This window comes from Tenrec ecaudatus, chromosome 1 (genome assembly GCF_050624435.1).
Source record: "Tenrec ecaudatus isolate mTenEca1 chromosome 1, mTenEca1.hap1, whole genome shotgun sequence".
NCBI lineage: Eukaryota > Metazoa > Chordata > Mammalia > Afrosoricida > Tenrecidae > Tenrec > Tenrec ecaudatus.
This window is the reverse complement of record NC_134530.1, coordinates 248,606,347-248,623,441: the sequence shown is the minus strand read 5'-3', so window position 1 is coordinate 248,623,441 and position 17,095 is coordinate 248,606,347. Positions and strand designations below refer to the sequence as shown.

Genomic DNA, 17,095 nt, shown 5'->3' with positions numbered 1-17,095 from the left:
GCAGACAGCATGTATGCCATGGAAGCAAACAGCACCTTTGTTGAAAGGGTGTCAAGGGAGCTACAAGCACTCTGAACCAGACAGAGGGGCCAAGCCAACCCAAGTTCCCAAGGGCCAGCGCCCCCACCTGCCCCGAGGCCTGCATCCTTGCCCTTAGACCCCTCCTCGGGAAGCAGGGAGCAGGAAACTTAGCACACAGTACAGTCTAGGGTCCATAGAGTCCCCGGCCCCATGTCCACCCCCCAGTCCAGCATCCCATCTGCCTGTGTAGGCCTGCCAACACCGCTGCTCTGCCAGCGTGTTATCTCCCCGGACTTCACACAGCAAACGGTGCCAACTGCTGAGGTGATGCAAGTCTGTCAGCCCATCTCAGGGGAGGGGCAAGGTCAAGGTTCAAAGCAAGGGCACTGCAGGGGCCCGGGACTCAGTGGCCAAACCTGGCCCCCCTGCAGGGCTTCACAGCCACCTCCGATGACCAAGTGGGCTTTCCTGCATCGGTGTGCGCATGGGCCACCAGAGACTGGCCCCTTTTCATGTGGAGTTGGTCCCTTGAAGTGCTACCCCGTGCGGCATCACCTTCCTGCCAGCTGGGATGCTGGAATCCACTGCGGCACCACTGTAGGAGGGCCCTTCCCCCGGGGCTCCTCCTCCAGCCCCGGATCAGACCGCAACGTGCTGTGGATCACAGGGCTTCTCCTGCCAGGCCTTTCTTCTGCTTCTTCCTCTGGAGGCTCCCCTGACACCCGCCCACTAGAGGCATTTGAAATATCAGCGGGCATAGTTCCTGGCATCATCAAACATGCACGCCACCCCAGCGTGACAGACTGACATCTGGGCTTAATAGTGGGCGTAGTAAAGGACCCACGAGGCGGGTGCCCTGGGTGAGGCCACGCTACGGGTGTGGGCTGTCTGCCGAGGACAAAGGAAGGCACACACAAATCCACACATCAAGGAGCTCAAACTCAGCCAAACGGACTTGCCTTTTCACTTATATTTGGGGCAAGGATCAGAGCACCCAAGGGCCTGGCCTCACATGGCAGGGCAATGAGAGGATCAGAAGGGAAAGATGGGTTTCCTGTGTTTGTGTGGTGCACACCCCTCCCCCAAGCTCGTTCCCCGCCCTTCAGCTCTCTCAGGCCCCACCAGGGTGCACACACAGCATCGACTGCCCCGGGTGACAGCCTCTGGCCCTAGCACACCACCCAGGCCTTCCTCCTGGCTGGGTCCAAGGGACACTGAGGTCCACGGAGAAGGCCGGTCAAGCTTCCACCAACCTTTAGCTGAACTGGGCCACACGCCCCTCACGTGAGATGTAGTCAGCCAGCCACCTGGGAGATGCTTCTGACTCCCGGCCACCCTGTGTGGGTCACAGTAGGCCCATGTGTGTCAGAGGGCAACTGCTTCGCGGGGGGGTTTTACAGCGGCTAGCTTGTCAGCAGGAGAGGGCCCGTCCTTTCTTCTGCAGTGCCTTCAGGTGAACTTGAATGTCCCACCTTTCTCAGTAAGCAGCTGGTTCTTTTAACCAAGTGTCCCACCCCCCCACCCCCCGAAACTCCAGTGCCAGCTGGGCAAGTTAGCAGACCTCTCTGTCCACCCATGGCCTCATCTGTATACCTGCAGATTGCCTGACTCAAAGCAGGCTTGGCAAACACACATTCCTGTCCCTTCCCCTCCATCCCTTCCGCTGTGAAGAAGAGCAGTGTGGGGGCCCACCAGGGCAGACCTGTACACACAGCAACAGCCCAGCAGGTGGACACCGTGGCTGGGGACCGACTGGGGAGGACAATGGACGACTTGAGACATGTATAGCTCTGGCTGTACGCTGCAGGACACGTCCCTGGGGCGGTCACCTCTTTTCTCTCTTCCGAGAAATGACTTTCTCAGCTTGATGGGGCAGAATTCTGTTAGCCACCCCTTCCTTCCTATTTCCAAGGAGAGCTCCATCAATTTCTGGGGGGCGGGAGAATGCCTTCTGGTCCCCAGAAACATCAGCGTGCAAAGCTAGAAGACGCCATGAAAAATTCAGAAGAAAGGTGACACGTAATGGGAGTGTCGGCTGCATTATGCCCGCACCCGAAATGAGAGCTCAGCCGCCCGCCCAAGGTCTAGGAGTTAACTTGATTCAACTGGTGTGTTTGCTGGCAGGGCTCTCTAGTACATTCTTCCAGAACACTGACAAAACATGCGCTGGAAGAGTCAGGCTGGTGGCAGGGACCCTTTCCAAAAGGAAGCTTTTTTTTTTTCAGACATGACCCCCTCCCCAAGAAAATGATCACTCTGCTTCATTGGGACTTTGCTTTTGTCTGATGTCTCGTCGTTGGTGGCCATGGAAGGGACTCTGGTTTTCACTGTGACTGGACACTGGTCATCATATGATAGGCTGCGTAGCTCAGAAGGAGACCTGGTGAGGCATGAGACAACTGACTCCTATGATAGGAAGTGAGAGTGCAAACACTTTAATTCCCTCGTTCTCTTCCTGACTGATGCTCATTCTTTCAGTGACCAACTGCTGATGAGAGCAAGATGTCTTCAGGAACTGCCGAAATTGGGCACCTGGCCTCCAACTTCAGAACTACAGTTGTTATGCCTGAGGGCCAGTTCAAAGTTATCAGCCTGTAGCTTTTTGGGGGGTAAGACTGGAGACACAGTGAGGGAACTGTGCCCGGGTTGACCCTCTCCAAACCCGGGCAACAGAGCAGCAAGGGGACAACGCAATGAAGTCCCCAAGGAATCCCAAAATTAGATTTCCAGGGGCAAGGCTTTGCATCTCAGCATACTGGATGGGAAAACACTCATAAAGGTCAACAGAGAGACCTGGAACTATTTATAGGCTTTTTCCTTTATTTCCTTCTATGTCGATCTATATAAGATAGGTAGGATAAACAATCCTGAAGAGAAAACAATGGGACCTACAGTTCTGGGACATGGGAGAGGGGCGCCAACAAACACCAGGGACAAAGGAACAAATGATCTAAAACCAATGGCGAGGAGGGTGTAGAAGGCCTGGTGGGGCTTGATCAAGTCCAATGTAGTCAAGAGGAATTACTGGAAGCCAAATGAAGGTTGAACATGACAGTGGGACAAGAGGAAAAGTAAAAGGAAATAGAGGAAATAACTAGGAGGCAAATGGCATTTATAGAGGTCTAAATACAGGCACATACGTGTGTAAATACATTTTTATATAACAACAGGGAAATAGATCTAGGTACATATGTTTATATGCTAAGTATTAAGGTAGCAGATGGACAGTAGACCTCTAGTCAAGTACTCCCGCAATGCAAGAACACTTTGTTCTAATAACCTGGCATTCTGTGATGCTTAACCTTCCTGAAAGAATTGCTGAAGACACAATGGGTGCATAAGCAAACGTGGTGAAGAAAGCTGATGGTGCCCAGCTATTAGAAGATACAGTCTGAGGTCTTAAAGGCTTGAAGATAAGCAAGCAGCATGTAGCTGGGAAGCAACAAAGCCCACATGGAAGAAGCACCCCAGCCTGTGTGATCATGAAATGTCAATAGGATCAAGTCTCAGGAACCAGAAGACCCAAAACAAACAACCATATCAATGTGAATGAGAGGGGTTGGAGAGGAGACCCAAACTCCATCTATAGACCATTGTATATCTCCTCACAGAAGGGTCTCAAAAAAGGGACGAGCCAGCCAGGGTGCAGAATACCACCTATGAAACATACAACACTCCTCTAGTTCTCTAGTGCTTCCTCCCCCTACTTTCATGATCCCTACCTTACAAATCCTCCTAGACCAGAGCATGTACATGGGTACAGATAAGAGCTCTCGACACATTGAGTACAGGACAGATAAATCCCTCAGAAACAATAATGGGAGTAGTGATACCATGAAGGTAGGGGGAAGGTGGGGGGAGAAAGGGGGAACATTGCAATGATCGATGTATAACACCCCCCCACACCTACTTAGGGTGACGAACAACAGAAACATGGGTGAAGGGAGACAGCGGATGGTGTAGGATATGAAAACAATAATTCATAATGTATCAAGGGTTCATGAGGGTGGGAGGGAAGAAATATGAGGAGCTGACACAAAGGGCTCAAGTAGAAAGAAAATGTTTTGGGAAAGATGATGGCAACAAATGTACAAATATGCTTGACGCAATGGATGTATGGATTGTTGTAAGAGCCCCAATAAAATGATTTTTAAAAGCTATCAGCGTGACTGACATCAAAGGAAGATGCATAGTGTTCTCTTTGTACCCTCTTGACCTCACCTCGGTGTGCCTGCCTCGCGGAGATCACTGCTTTCAGTGACAGGGCACAGAACTGCAAGAAACTAGACTGCCCAGGGGGGGCGTGCTTGAGTGACTTCTCACTTGGGCAATCTGGCTTGGATCAACACACACAAGAAGCAAGGAGGCCAAGGCCCCATGAGCATTCCTTTGGTATCAGACCATCAAGCGCGCCCTTGCTCGGAACGAAGGTGTGTTAAAAGTGCTTAGGGGCCTCCTCCTCATTGACGACAAAGCAGATCACTGGACAGGACCTCCCTGTTGGTCACTCTGTGGATGAGCCTCTCAGACGAGTTTAGGCCTTCGGGTTCACCACAAACATGGGGAAGCGTCCAGGTGGCTGGAAGCCTGGCAGCGACACTATCAAGCCTGATGTCCGCAGGAGCAGAGAGGATTTCTGCCAGCAGAAGTGAGCACTGGCTGCAAGCTGCAGCCTTGAGAGAAAAGCAAAACAAATTTTTTGGTATTCTTCTTCCTGTTTAAAACACAAGGCCCTAGATGCTGAGAACATGGTGTTTGAGACTATGACACAGAGGCTTTCTGTGCGGGGGCTGGGAGGCCAGTCTTTCCTCACACTGGTGAAAGTGACCTGAGCTGTTTGGGGCAGGAAAGTGGATGTGTGTCGCGTACTAGTAGTGGGGCATGAGCCCATTGATCTTTTGTAGTTTTTATTAACCTTGAATGGAGACAAAATAATAATAATCCCCCCAATTCTATATGGAAGTGAAGTTCCAGACATGGCTTTAAGACTCCTGAAGGAAGTCAAGAGAGGGCAAGCTGAAGGAGTGGTCGAGTTGTCTACTGACCTGAACCCCTAAAAGCTTGGTCACAGCCATCTAGGGAGATACCACCTAGCTCCACATGGAAGAAGCACACCAGCCTGTGATCCAAGGACTGTATATAATACAATCCAAATCCACAGGAGGGAAAGGGATGCGAGCTTAAGCCGTGAATACCGTTTTCAGAAGGCTGTAGATGAGAGGGGAAGTCTAAAATCCATTGCAGGGTCCCCACATGGAGTGAGCGTCTGGTGAACCCCTCTGACCATAGCCTGGGGACGTGAAGCCTTGCTCCGAGGCGGCCGCAAGCTCTGTAAAGTGGATGATGGCAGACGTAGTTAGGTTCAAATGCAACACTTTATCGTTTTATCTCCCTTTGGGCCCATTCCAAAGTTGCTTCAGTTCCTAATATTTTCTGCTTTCTTTTTGATTGACGCATTCCTGTGCTTTGGCTCGTCATTGTCGTTGGGGTTGTTGGTTGGTTGGTTTGCTCCCTGCCTGGGCTGTGGGTGATTTTGCATGGGAAGTCCTGGAGCAGTGGATCGGTAGCGACAGGAACTGGACTGAGAAGTGCCCAGGCGCCTGGCAGGGGAGGCCGGCGGGGAGCACGGGAGCACCCATGAGGAGTGTGCAAAAGAAGAAGGTGTTCTGAAATTGACGGTGGTGATGCCAGCACACAGACCTTCAAGTGACGGACGGACTTGTCTGACGCGTGATGCAGATGCGAATACAACTATTTTTAATGGAACAAATGTGAGCGCAAATGATACAAGTCAAGTGACTTGTTTTATCTTTCTGAGTCTGAGTTAGAGAAGGAAGCTTTGCACAGATGGGGCCAAGTAAAATAGCTTTGTTCTCTCGCGTGCATGTGAAGGTAAGGCAGCGAGGGTCTGTGGCCTGCAGCGAATAAACCACAGAAAGGAGGGACAGCATGGAGGGGGAGGGGAGAGTGGGCCCTCTATTTCCTGTACAATTTTTCTATAAACCTAAAACTGGCGTGTTTTTCTAAGTCTGTTTCTTTTAAAGTAAGGGAATAATTAAAAACCAAGCAAAAGGTGATTCAGTCTAATAATTTAATTGAACTTAACTCTAAAAGTTCTGAAAAACATGATTGACGAGGGATCCGGAAAGCTCCAGTGAATTCTTTTCCTGTAATTTGACCCATAAGGTGCCAGTACTTATTTGAAAGTCAACACTGCCTTGAGCAGGCAAGAATCACTATGCGGGGGAATTACAGGTTGGTCCCACAAACGAGGGCTTGGCCCACAGGCGCAGGTCCAGAGACTAGCCCGCAGGCCTTCACGGGTCTGCGGGAGGCCCGGACGCCCTTGGGGTGAAAAAACGCCATGATGGGTTTATATGTGCGGTGGAGAGCAGTGTGCAGGCGCATCCAGGGTCCAATCTGCTATGAAAGTTTCACAGGGAAGAGGCCAGCACGGAGCAGGGTGCTTGTGGGTGACAGGAGAGAGAGAAGGTGCGGGCTGTACACAGTACTCCCTCCCTCCAGGACGCAGGCGAGATGCGGGGGACCACGGGTTAGGGAAACACTGCCCTGCCGGGAGAGGGCATGACAGACCATGTGACACTGCAAAACACTTTGAGAAACCTGCCTCCGTGGTTTTCCAAACTGGAGACTTCCTGCTCCAAAAGGTTCGACTCACTGGCTTCAGAGGCACACAGCAAGGACACTGGTGACTGATAGCAGACCTAGACGTGGGGTCCTGGCACTCCCTCCGGGAGTCCAACTATGCTGGGAACTTTTACTTATTTATTTTTAAACAGTTATATTGGCACATAGAGCCCATTGCATACAATTCGACGGTTTAATCGTATTGAGAAGAGTTGTACAATCCCCACCATCCATTTTAGAACGTTTTCTTCTTTCTTGCCCACACTGTTATTAACTCCCCATTTCCCCTCAGCCCCCCTGCTGTACCCTGAAGAAACCATTAGTCCAGTTACTGTCCCTGTAGGGTAACTTATCCTGTTTCCCCAAAAGTAAGACATCTCCTGAAAATAAGACCTACTTACAGTGTTGCCTCTTGCGGAAATATTAGGCACCCCTGAAAATAAGACCTCCCCGAAAATAAGGGTTTGGATGGTTATGTTGATGTTCCAGAAGATGATGACATGACTGTCATTGAATGAGTAAATGTACCCTAGACTGCTGTACATGGAAATAATGGTAGTAACAAGAAATTCTTGATACTGTAGGCTTCACAGTTTGCCTGGTCATGCTGGTTTGTGATAACAACTACTACCGTACCACATACAGGTAATCAATTTCCTTTTTTTGTTCAATAATAAATGTGTACCGTATTCTTCTTCATGGAAAAATAAGACATCCCCTGAAAATAAGACCTAGCACATCTTTGGGAGCAAAAATTAATATAAGACACTGTCTTATTTTTAGGGAAACAGGGTATCCTGGATTTCAGACAGAAAATATACCAAACCAAACAAACAACTAACAACAATCATAAAATAAAACAGCGAAAAACCTCAATCAAAAAGAAAGTAGAAAATATTAAAAACCACAACAACTTTAAAATGGGTCAAGTGAGAGATCAAATGAGATAACGTGTTACATTTTAACCTAACTACATCTGCCATCTTCCACGGTTATTCATACCTCTAGTCTTCCATCAGGTCTTCTGAGAGAGAAAGACGAAGCTGTCTGCACTGAGAAAAGGTTTACCGTCTCAGGAACCCAATGAAGAGTCACCATGAGCCAGGATGGACAGGGCAATGGGTCTGTCTGGTTTGGTTTGATGTATGTATTATCTACTGAAAAGCAAAAAATCATATATATCTATATCTCTCAATATCAGGTTACAGAACCTTCCCTGTGCTTCCAGATGCAGTCCCCACTCCAGAGGTTTATAAAAATATGCTCTGGGGAGGGAGGGGGAGAAATGAGGAGCTGATACCAAGGACTCAAGAAAACAGTTTTGAAAATGATGATGGCAACAAATGTACAAATGTGCTCGATACAATGTATGCATGTATTATGATAAGAGCTGCATGAGCCCCCAATAAAATGATATTTTTAAAAGAAAAAAAAAATGCTCTACCAGCAGTGGGATTGGCTCTTTTAAGGCTAGCAGGATGGCAAACGGACCAATCGTCTTGGTAGGACATAGTAAGCATGCCAATCCCAGCAGGTTTCCCAGTCACAGATGTCGCTTTGTGATGCCAGAGCGAGAAAGGCCACACGGTAGCACACAGTGCTCCTCTGCCAGCCGGAGTCCAAGTCTCTATTAGGAAAATGGCAGGCAAACAGACTGCCCGAGGGCAGACTTTCTGAAGTGCGCATCAGGGCTGCCAGAGCTCAGGCTGGGCCACTCTCTCCGCCTTTCTTCTGGAACAACTCTTTGGTGCTCAGCCAGGTGATGCCCTTGGCCCCTGGCCTGTCCCCGGGGCCTGTGGCATCAGTGTGAGATAGCATCTTACTAAGATTTTAGGAAGCAGTTTCTGGTGTGAGGCTAGAACACTGCAAGGTTGATGACATGAGTGGCGATGGCATGGCTGTCCCCCAGATGCCAGGCTGAGAGAGGGGAAGCGGACGGCCTGCACTTCCTCAGGGCTGCACCCCACACCACCAGCCTGCCTGCTGCCTGGGGAAGGGGGGTCATGGGAGGGAGAGGGTGCGGTGGAACAGGGGTGGAAAGGGAAAACAGATGGCTTCCCTCCCCTTCCAGGGCCGGCCCACCCAGACCACACAGAATGGGGTCTCCCTGCCACCAACTGGCTGCCCAGGCAGCAGGGCTACTATGGGGTTCCTTGCAGAGGTCCCTAAATCCCCCACCCCTATGCTCACTCCAGCAGAGACTGCTGGGAGGCAGGGCAGCCGAGAGTGGATGGGGCAAGCCCTCAGGGAAAGTAGCCTTGACATTCCCTTACTCAGCCCTGCACAGTCCAGCTGTCCACCAGCCCTCTGCCCTCTGATCTAGTTTCAGACCAGAGCAAGCCAAGCTGGGCTGGAGAGAGCAGAGTCAAGGCCTTGTTGATCGCAGTGCAGGACCCAGCGCCAAGCCGTGGGAGGAGAGCAGCTAATAGCAGCAGCCCAGGGAAAAGGGAGGGAAAAAATGTCGTTTTAGGCCAAAACAAACAAGCAAAATAAACCCAACCTTTTCCAACTCATGGCAATCCCATGTGCTTCACTCAGGGAGGGCAGCACTGCTCCACAGATGTCAATGGGCTGTGTTCGCACGCAAGGGCCCTTCGTTCAGGTGGCACCAGACCAGACTACATGAAACGGGTTTCTGACTCATGGCCACCCCGTGTGACAGGAGGGAGCTGCGTCTCCTAGGGCTGTCTCGGTTGTCATTGTATGGAGCGAGAACTCAAGGTTTTTCCTCCCTGTGCGGTTGGGTGGGTTTGAACCGCCAACCTGCAGGTTAGTAATGGGGCACAAGCCATTTATCTATACCACTCAGGGTCCTCCACGTCCCAAACAAAGGGGAGTGGAGGTAGGGCAGCCTCTTGCGGAGGCCTCTCGGGGTCCTCAGCTCTGGGGCCTGGTGAGTGACAGATGGGGAGGGCCTTGCAGGTGGGGCCGCCTGCCTCTGATCATCTTCAGGTTAGAAACACTTCGAGCTGGAGCTGCCACAGGCCAATTCACACCCTTCCCAGGCAGCTTCCGATGGCCCGAGGGTGGTTTTCTGGGGAGAAACACAGTCCTGCTTGCGGGTAGGGGTAGAGATGGATTCCCAGTTCTGTTTCACTGCCACATTCTCCCAGTGCTAAGAAGGCCTTAGACGTTTGCCATTTGGTGGAGGTGAGAGAAGAGATGGAAAAATAAAGAGTGAGGCCTAGTTCACAGGGTCGGAGGAAAAGGCATCAGCTCTGGGAGAACTTCCAGACTTGGAGCTCTCTGTTCAAAGGGAGAGGACTCCTATTTTAGGGAATACTAGGAGTGAGTCAGAACACGCCGGATTTGATTTCCTTCCCACCACAAACTACACTCCTACGGCCCTCCTTCCTTATCTCCTTTCCCTCAACAATGTGTCCCATGCTCTGGACGCTTCTTCCACACCATGTAATAGGATAGCACCTTTCCAGGGCCCTGGTGGGGCATTGGGGCCAGCTGTCCATCTACAACAGTGGAGAAGGGGCCGGGCGGTTTCACGGAGAAGCCACTCCTGGGGCCAGAGTTCCCAGGAATGTTCTGGGTAGGGGCTCATTTGTTTCTGGCAATGTCTAGGTGACAAAAACAGAAGTAAAGAGTCACAGAATGCTCACAGAGTCCCATCAGAAGTCTTGTGGGGTGGGGAGGGGGGTGACTCTGAAATAGAGATACTGTTCACGGAGTCCTGCTGACGTGACTGGCAGGCAGGCCTGCCTCCGTGGAAGGAAGGCAGCAGGTAAGTGGGAGAGAAAGGGAGCATGCGCTCCCCTGTCACTGTGTCACCTCCTCGGGGGACATCGTGGGCCAACGAGGGGGACCTGCCACAGGCAGAAAACCAAAATGTGGGAAAACATCTCCACTCTCTCCCGTGGAGCGGGTAAGCGTCCAATGTCCCTGCACTGGCCTTATCACTGGAGTCCAAGTGTAAACGTTTATCTCAGTTGGCAGCAAATCAAAAGATTAGAGGTTCAAGTCCACCGAGGGAGGTCTCAAAAGCACGACTTGGGGATCTACTTCCAAAAGACTGGCTGTTACCACGGCCTATGGAGCACACCCTAGTCTACTCTGATGTACAAGGGTCACCCCAAAGTCGCACCAATTCTAACAGGAAGTCCCTCCTGTGACCACAGAGCCCCGGCTGAGCTACAGAGACAAGCCCACAGGGGTAGCCCACAGAGAAAGGCTGGGGAGCCGATGGTCGTTCATGCCCCGGTGTCTCTGACACCTGACAGAGGCACTTTGACCTCCTGCCTGCAGGCCTTGCAGGCCCAAAGTGCAGACTCAGCAGCTAAAGCCAGGCCGACGGGCTCAGGGGGTGGCTGCTCAGAATCCTTCAGAGCAACGGGTGTGTGTCTGGGGGTCCACAGCCTCTCATGAGGCCGCTCACAGAGGCCTGGATGTAAGACTGGGCTGGGAAGACCCTGTAAGCATCTCAGGTCACCCCCACCGCGAAGCAGCAGCAGCAGTCTTGTTTTACAGAGCTTTCTCAGTGAGGCACTGAGAAGTGGCTGCGTGCGTGCGGCCAGTCAGTGTCTAGAAGCCAGTGCAATTTGGCCAGTCGGCGTGATTGAGCCTCACAAATGCTAAGGGCAGCAAGTGGGCCTGCTGGGTGCGGCGTGGGGTCCCGGTTGGTGAATTAGCTGGAAAGTCCCGTGGGCTCTTGGGCAAGCTCAAACAGGAGGACTTTCCGTTAGGCCTGGCAGGTGGGGCTGTCTTGCAAGTCTGGCTTTGTAGCGGCTGGCCTTCTTCCGAGTCGAGTCCGCTTGAGGTGCAGGAGAGCAGCGCCCACCATCCAGGCGGCACTGGGGCATGGACCTCCATGCCAGGCCCGCCAGTCCATGGGAGGCGTTCTGCCCGGAGAGTCAGGAGAAAGGATGAACTCTGCCTCTCCCTCGGGAAAGGGAATAAACAGACGCAGAGCTTGGTTTACACAAGCGCGTGTTTGGGTTACATAACCAAGGACAGGCAAGCACAGTTCTCACCGTGGGAGAGGCGTTCTCTCAAGAGCACCCACCAACCTCTCCCTCCCCCGGGAGTGGGCTGGCTGGGCCATGGGAAAGCTCTGATCCCCCCTTAAGGGAACTGCGGGCCGCCTCCTTGAGCTTACGCCACACAGCCACCTGGAGACACTGCCAGGCCGGGCTCACGGACCACCTCCCACCCCAAGCCTGTGCCCTGTCTTGTAGGCGGGAGCCTCACGCCCATCCCAGCTCCCCTCGCTACCAAGCGGCTACAGGCACGCCCAGGTCCTATGAGAAGTGACCCCTCTCCAGCCATGTAGCCCATTCTGGAACATGACCTTGGACTAAACACAGAATCATTATCGATTAGAGCTACAGAAGGCTCTTTGTAGGTAGCTTATCTATCCTAGACTCCCCATTTTATAGCTGGGAAACCCAAGGGAGGGGGCCCAAGAGTGCGCAGCCGGGGCAAGAGCGGAGTCTGTTTTTCTGGATCAATCCTTTCCCCACATCTCGGTATTTGCATTTCCTCCCAAAGGAATGACCGCCTCAGCACGGCACCAGAGGTGAGGTGTTTACTCAGACTCTACTGACGCACAGCCGCGGGTCCTAACAAATGACGTCTCCATGGTGGAGAACTGGGAATTCACCACACGCGGTGGGGTCCTGTGGAACTTGCACGACCAAGAGGAAGTCGTGTGAACAGAAAAAGGGGACACAACATCGTTTCCAATGTCATGTTGAAGAGGAAGGTTCAAGTCCTAGTGTTTTCACTGTGCGGGAGAGGCAGGAGACAGGGTGAAGTGTGGCCCCCTGGAGAAAGTAGATACATTTTGCGATAGAAGAGGCTGCTACACTGTAGCGCTTGCTTGACACAGTGGCTCGTGAGTTACATAACCAAGATCAGGATTGCTGAAGTCTCTCCTTGGCCAGTGAAAGCCGAATAACCTTATAAGGAAGGCCAATGTGCCATGGCCTGTAAGAAGACGGAACAAATCAGTCTTAGGAGGAGGACAGCCAGAATGCTCTTCAGAAGGGAGAGGGTTTCTCTCACGTACTTTGGACACGTCACCAGGGAGACCAGTCCCTGGAGAAGGACATCACGCTTAGTCAAGCAGAGGGCAGTGTACAAGAGGAAAGCCCAGGACAAGATGGATCGACAGGGGCTACAACAACAGGCTCAAACCTAGCAACACTTGTGAGGATGACGTAGGAGTGAGCAGCGGTTCATTCTGTTACACAGAGGTCACTGTGAATCAGAACCGACTGACCACACCTGATGACAGGCACCACCAGAAGTCCGTTTTGAGCACGAGATCCAAGAAGCCCCACAAATCACATCACATGCCTGCTTTATCTCCGTCCACTCCCGGTCCCAGGGGGTATGTCCTGAGCGGCTCCTTCAGTGTGGTCCCCAGGTCACACTGGCCCTTCCTTACTTTGCCAACTCAGTAGTAGTCCACGCCTTGGAGAATCGCAACTCCAGCATGCAGAAATGGAATGTGGGCAGCCCCTGCGGTCACATACCTTGGCCAAGGCCGGAAAGCTAGAAGGATAAAGTCAAGGTATTCGGTGAGCATTCACCAAACAAGGGCATGCTGGGTTCTATGTCTGCGGAGGCCCTGGGAGGCGCAAGTACTCAACGGTTGGCTGTAAGGTTGGTGGTTCGAAGACATCCAGAGTTCCTCAGGAAACAGATCTGGCAATCTACTTCTGAAGGGTCTCATTCTCAACCACGGAGCAGTTCTAATCTGCACACTGGGAAGCACCAGAAGTGGGGAATGAGTGCTAGTGACCACCAGCAATTCTGAAAATCCAGGGGTGCTGTGCATTGGTGGCACGGGCTCCCTGGGCGCGCCAGTGGGGGCAGACGTTAACAATAGGCCTGAAGCAGAAACCCCATCAGGATACTCCACATCCTCCAATGGTCAGGCGCCCTTTCCCTAACGGCCCCTTTGCCCTCAAGTCCCCATTCAGTTCCTTCCCAGTTCGAACTCTCACTCACTGCCTTCGAGTCGATGGCAGCTCCCAGTGACCCTAGAGGACAGGGTCGAACTGTCCTATAATTCTGTCCTAGAAGGAGAGAGCCTCCTATGGCAGCTGGCGAGCTGAGAGCCCCCACATCTGCTCTCTCCTCCTAGGCCTTGGGCACTGCCGCCACACATTCTGCTGACCTTGAACTCCTTCCAGTCTATTCCAGTGTCGCCTGGGCAAGACCTTCTCCTTCTACTTGTCTCTCTCTCCTTCTACTTGTCTTCTACTTATGCTTCTCCACAACACATTGTCATCTTCTACCACGGGGGGATGCACAAGTTGAGTCTGCCCCCCATTGTCCCTACTGCAAGAGTGTCAATTCCAGGAGAGCGAACGGCCCTGGCTGTGCTCTGCACTGAGAGTGGTGGCTGCACCTTGCAACAGCCCCCAGGCTTAAGCTTCCTCTGGACCCCAGAAAGTCACTGCTCATCTGCCTTCTCGAATGTGGAAAATCAGACACACAAAACCACTTACTATATAGGCTCCCAGAGCGTTTGACGCTAAGTCAATCCCAGTCTGACTAATGAAAGACTCTCCTAAGGACACACCCCCCCCCTCCTGACCCCAGGCCTTTGTCCCTGAAGGAAACCACCATCACCCCAGGAGACAATGGTACTTCCTGGCGCAATGAAAATGTTTATTACAATTATGCTGAATTCAGAGGCTACAAAGGCACAGAGAGAGGCAAGTGTAAAGTCCAGAAGTCCACAAAATTTCTGCAGCAGCTCATAAATCCATCAGATTCTATACTGTAAGTGGACCAGCCAAATGCCCTGTGTCTCCCAGCCTCCAGGGTCCATGTAGAGATCCCCAGAGGTCAGACAGGAATGGGGTGTCAGCTAATGGGGTTTGGTACTGGAACTTGAAGCTTATACTTGGGGGGAGGGCAGGCTGTTCAGCTTTAAGAAAACTTCAATTTAGAAAAAAAGACTTTGCTTGAGCAGTTCCTAAGAAGTGATGGGATAAGGGAGCCCCAAAGTTCCTGGGTGGATAATCCGCCCCTCCCAGGGCTCATTGCCTGGAGCAATGTGGGACAAGGCTGTAATGTGATGGTCACAGGCCGTGGGAACCTTAACCCCAGGTTTTCTTTTAGGGGCAAAGAGGGCATGAGCTTAAGAGCAAAGGGGTGAGGGAGGCCATGGTCAGAGATGACAAGAAAACACACTGCAACCAGAGACCTGGAGATGAGTTAAGACCTAGGTGACTAACACGTGGCCCACCCGTGGTATTAGAGGATTCTCTGTGGGAGGCAGATCCAGCTGGGGACATCCCCCGCCACCACCTCCCAGAAGGGCAAGTTGTGTCGTCCCCGCCCCACTGTCACGGAACTCTTGCCCCTGAAGTCCGCGTGTGCTCCCGGGCTGGAGCGCCTCTACCCGAGTCTGCACGCACTCCCAAGAGGAGAGGCTGCGGGCAGTTTGCAAGGGACGGGCAGGAAGCTGGGAGTGACAAGTGAACTCGGGTGGGACCCCAAAAGGGTTAGAGATGGTCTAGAAGTCATCCTTGAGCCCCTGCCCCCGATCCCAACACCCCCCACCCCCCGGACCGCGCAGAGCCCCGCGCCAGGGAGGATGCAGGTCCGCAGTGGACCCGGACCCCCAGCCCGGACGCTGAACACACCGAGCGGAGAGCAGGCGCTTACAGTCTCCGGGTTCCCAGGCTCCGGCGATGGCAAGGCTCCCAGCCCCTCGGCCTCCAAGGTGGCTCCTGGGCCCGTCCCCGCCCCGCACGGCCGCCTGCCCCGCTGGGCCCGCCCCCTAGCTGGGCGGTCCTGCCGCTGCCGCTCAATCCGCCCCACCCGGTTTACTGGAGCGACGCGGACGAAGTGCAGCCTCCCTAATGCTCGGCCTTGGCACAAAAAGCACTATCCCATGGGTGGTGCCGGGCCCGCGTGGGTGAGCAGGAGAGCAGAAATAGTGTTTTCAGGGCGCTGATCAATACCGGGGTGACGCAGTGGTTACGCCTTGGCCTGCCAACCGCCAGGTCAGCATGAGAAAGACAGGGCTCTCAACTGTCCGTAGTTACAGCCTCAGGAACTCTGTCCTTCAGTCGGTATCTATTCCTTGGCCCGGAGTTTGCTTTTTATCAGCACCAGTCCCTGAGAAGTCACCCCGACCCCTGCGCCCCACGTGTGTCAGAGCAGAACTGTACTCCCTGCGGTTTTCGAAGCCTGATTTTAATTTTTAAAATTGTTTAATCGGGGGCTCATACGACTCTTATCACAATCCGTACATACATCAATTGTGTAAAGCAGATTTGTACATTCATTGCCCTCATCATTCTCAAAACATTTGCTCTCCACTTAAGCCCCTGGCATCAGCTCATTTTTCCCCTTCCTCCCCCCTCCCTCATGAACCCTTGATAATTTATAAACTGTTTTGTCATATCTTGCCATGTCTGATGTCTCCCTTCACCTACTTTTCTGTTGTCCGTCCCCCAGGGTGGAGGTCACATGTAAATCCTTGTGATCAGTTCCCTCTTTCCAACCCACTCACCTTCCACGCTCACCCCTGGTCCTGAAGGGATCATCTGTCCTGGATTCCCTGATGTCCAGTGTACATCCTCTGCTCTAGCGGGATTTGTAAGGTAGAACTGGAATCATGATAAGGGTGGAGGAGGAAGCATTTAGGAATTAGAGGAAAGTTGTCTGTTCATTGTTGCTACAACGCACCCTGACTGGCTGTCTCCTCCCCAAGGCTTATTTTTTCTGAAGTAGATCTCCAGGCCTTTCTTCGGAAGCACCTCTGGATGAAGCAGACTCGAACCTTTTGGTTAGCAGGTGAACGCATTACCCTTTTGCATCACTCAGGGACTTAGCAACTCTAATTTTGTCAGTTGAATCTAAAACTCGCCCCCAAAATCCGAGCTTGCATTTTGGGTTTTCACTTCATTTTTTCTAGCAAGTCATTGCTACGGTACTTTACTTGTCCTGCAGTCTTAATCCCCAAATACTCTGGCCTCAGCAGACCTGCATTGGCGCATGTGCAAGCTTGGGTGGAAGCTGAAGAAAATGAAAACAATGGGGGAGGAGCCCTAGAGCGGATTGTGATGTGTAAGAGAACTTAACCATGGACGTGTGTGATATGTGGTGGACATCATTACCATGACTGAGGGAGAAAGGGGTTGTTGCTTAGGGGGCATTGTGTTTACGTTACCGGGACAAAATCATGTGGGGAAGGATATCGGCAAGAGCTGTCCGACACCAGGAGTACACCCATGGCACTCAAGTATACCTGTAGACGTGTTGAATTGGAGTGTTTGGTTGTGTAAATTTCCCACAATTAGAACAAAAATGACACCAATCTCAGTGAGTCCAAGGAAGAACATGCCCTAGACTGGAAGGCGGTGATAACCGCACAACTCGTCTTGAGATGGGTTAGTGAACTGTATGACATGTGGGTGCAGTGCTAATAAAACTGCTTTAGAAAGAA

The 17,095-nt window shown here is 52.2% G+C and overlaps 1 protein-coding gene across 4 annotated transcripts in view; it reads right to left on the bottom strand.

Moving 5' to 3' along the window:
• EPHX1 (epoxide hydrolase 1) overlaps positions 1-15,430 on the bottom strand; it is a 31,919-nt gene extending 16,489 nt beyond the window's left edge. Inside the window, exon 1 of one of the 4 annotated variants that reach the window (XM_075530913.1) lies at positions 15,307-15,430. The gene's annotated coding sequence lies outside the window, so the exon portion shown is untranslated. Of the gene's footprint in view, positions 1-15,284 lie in introns of all 4 variants that reach the window. The other 3 variants (XM_075530898.1, XM_075530904.1, XM_075530922.1) reach the window with 3 other exon arrangements.
• Between the last annotated feature and the right edge of the window lie 1,665 nt (positions 15,431-17,095).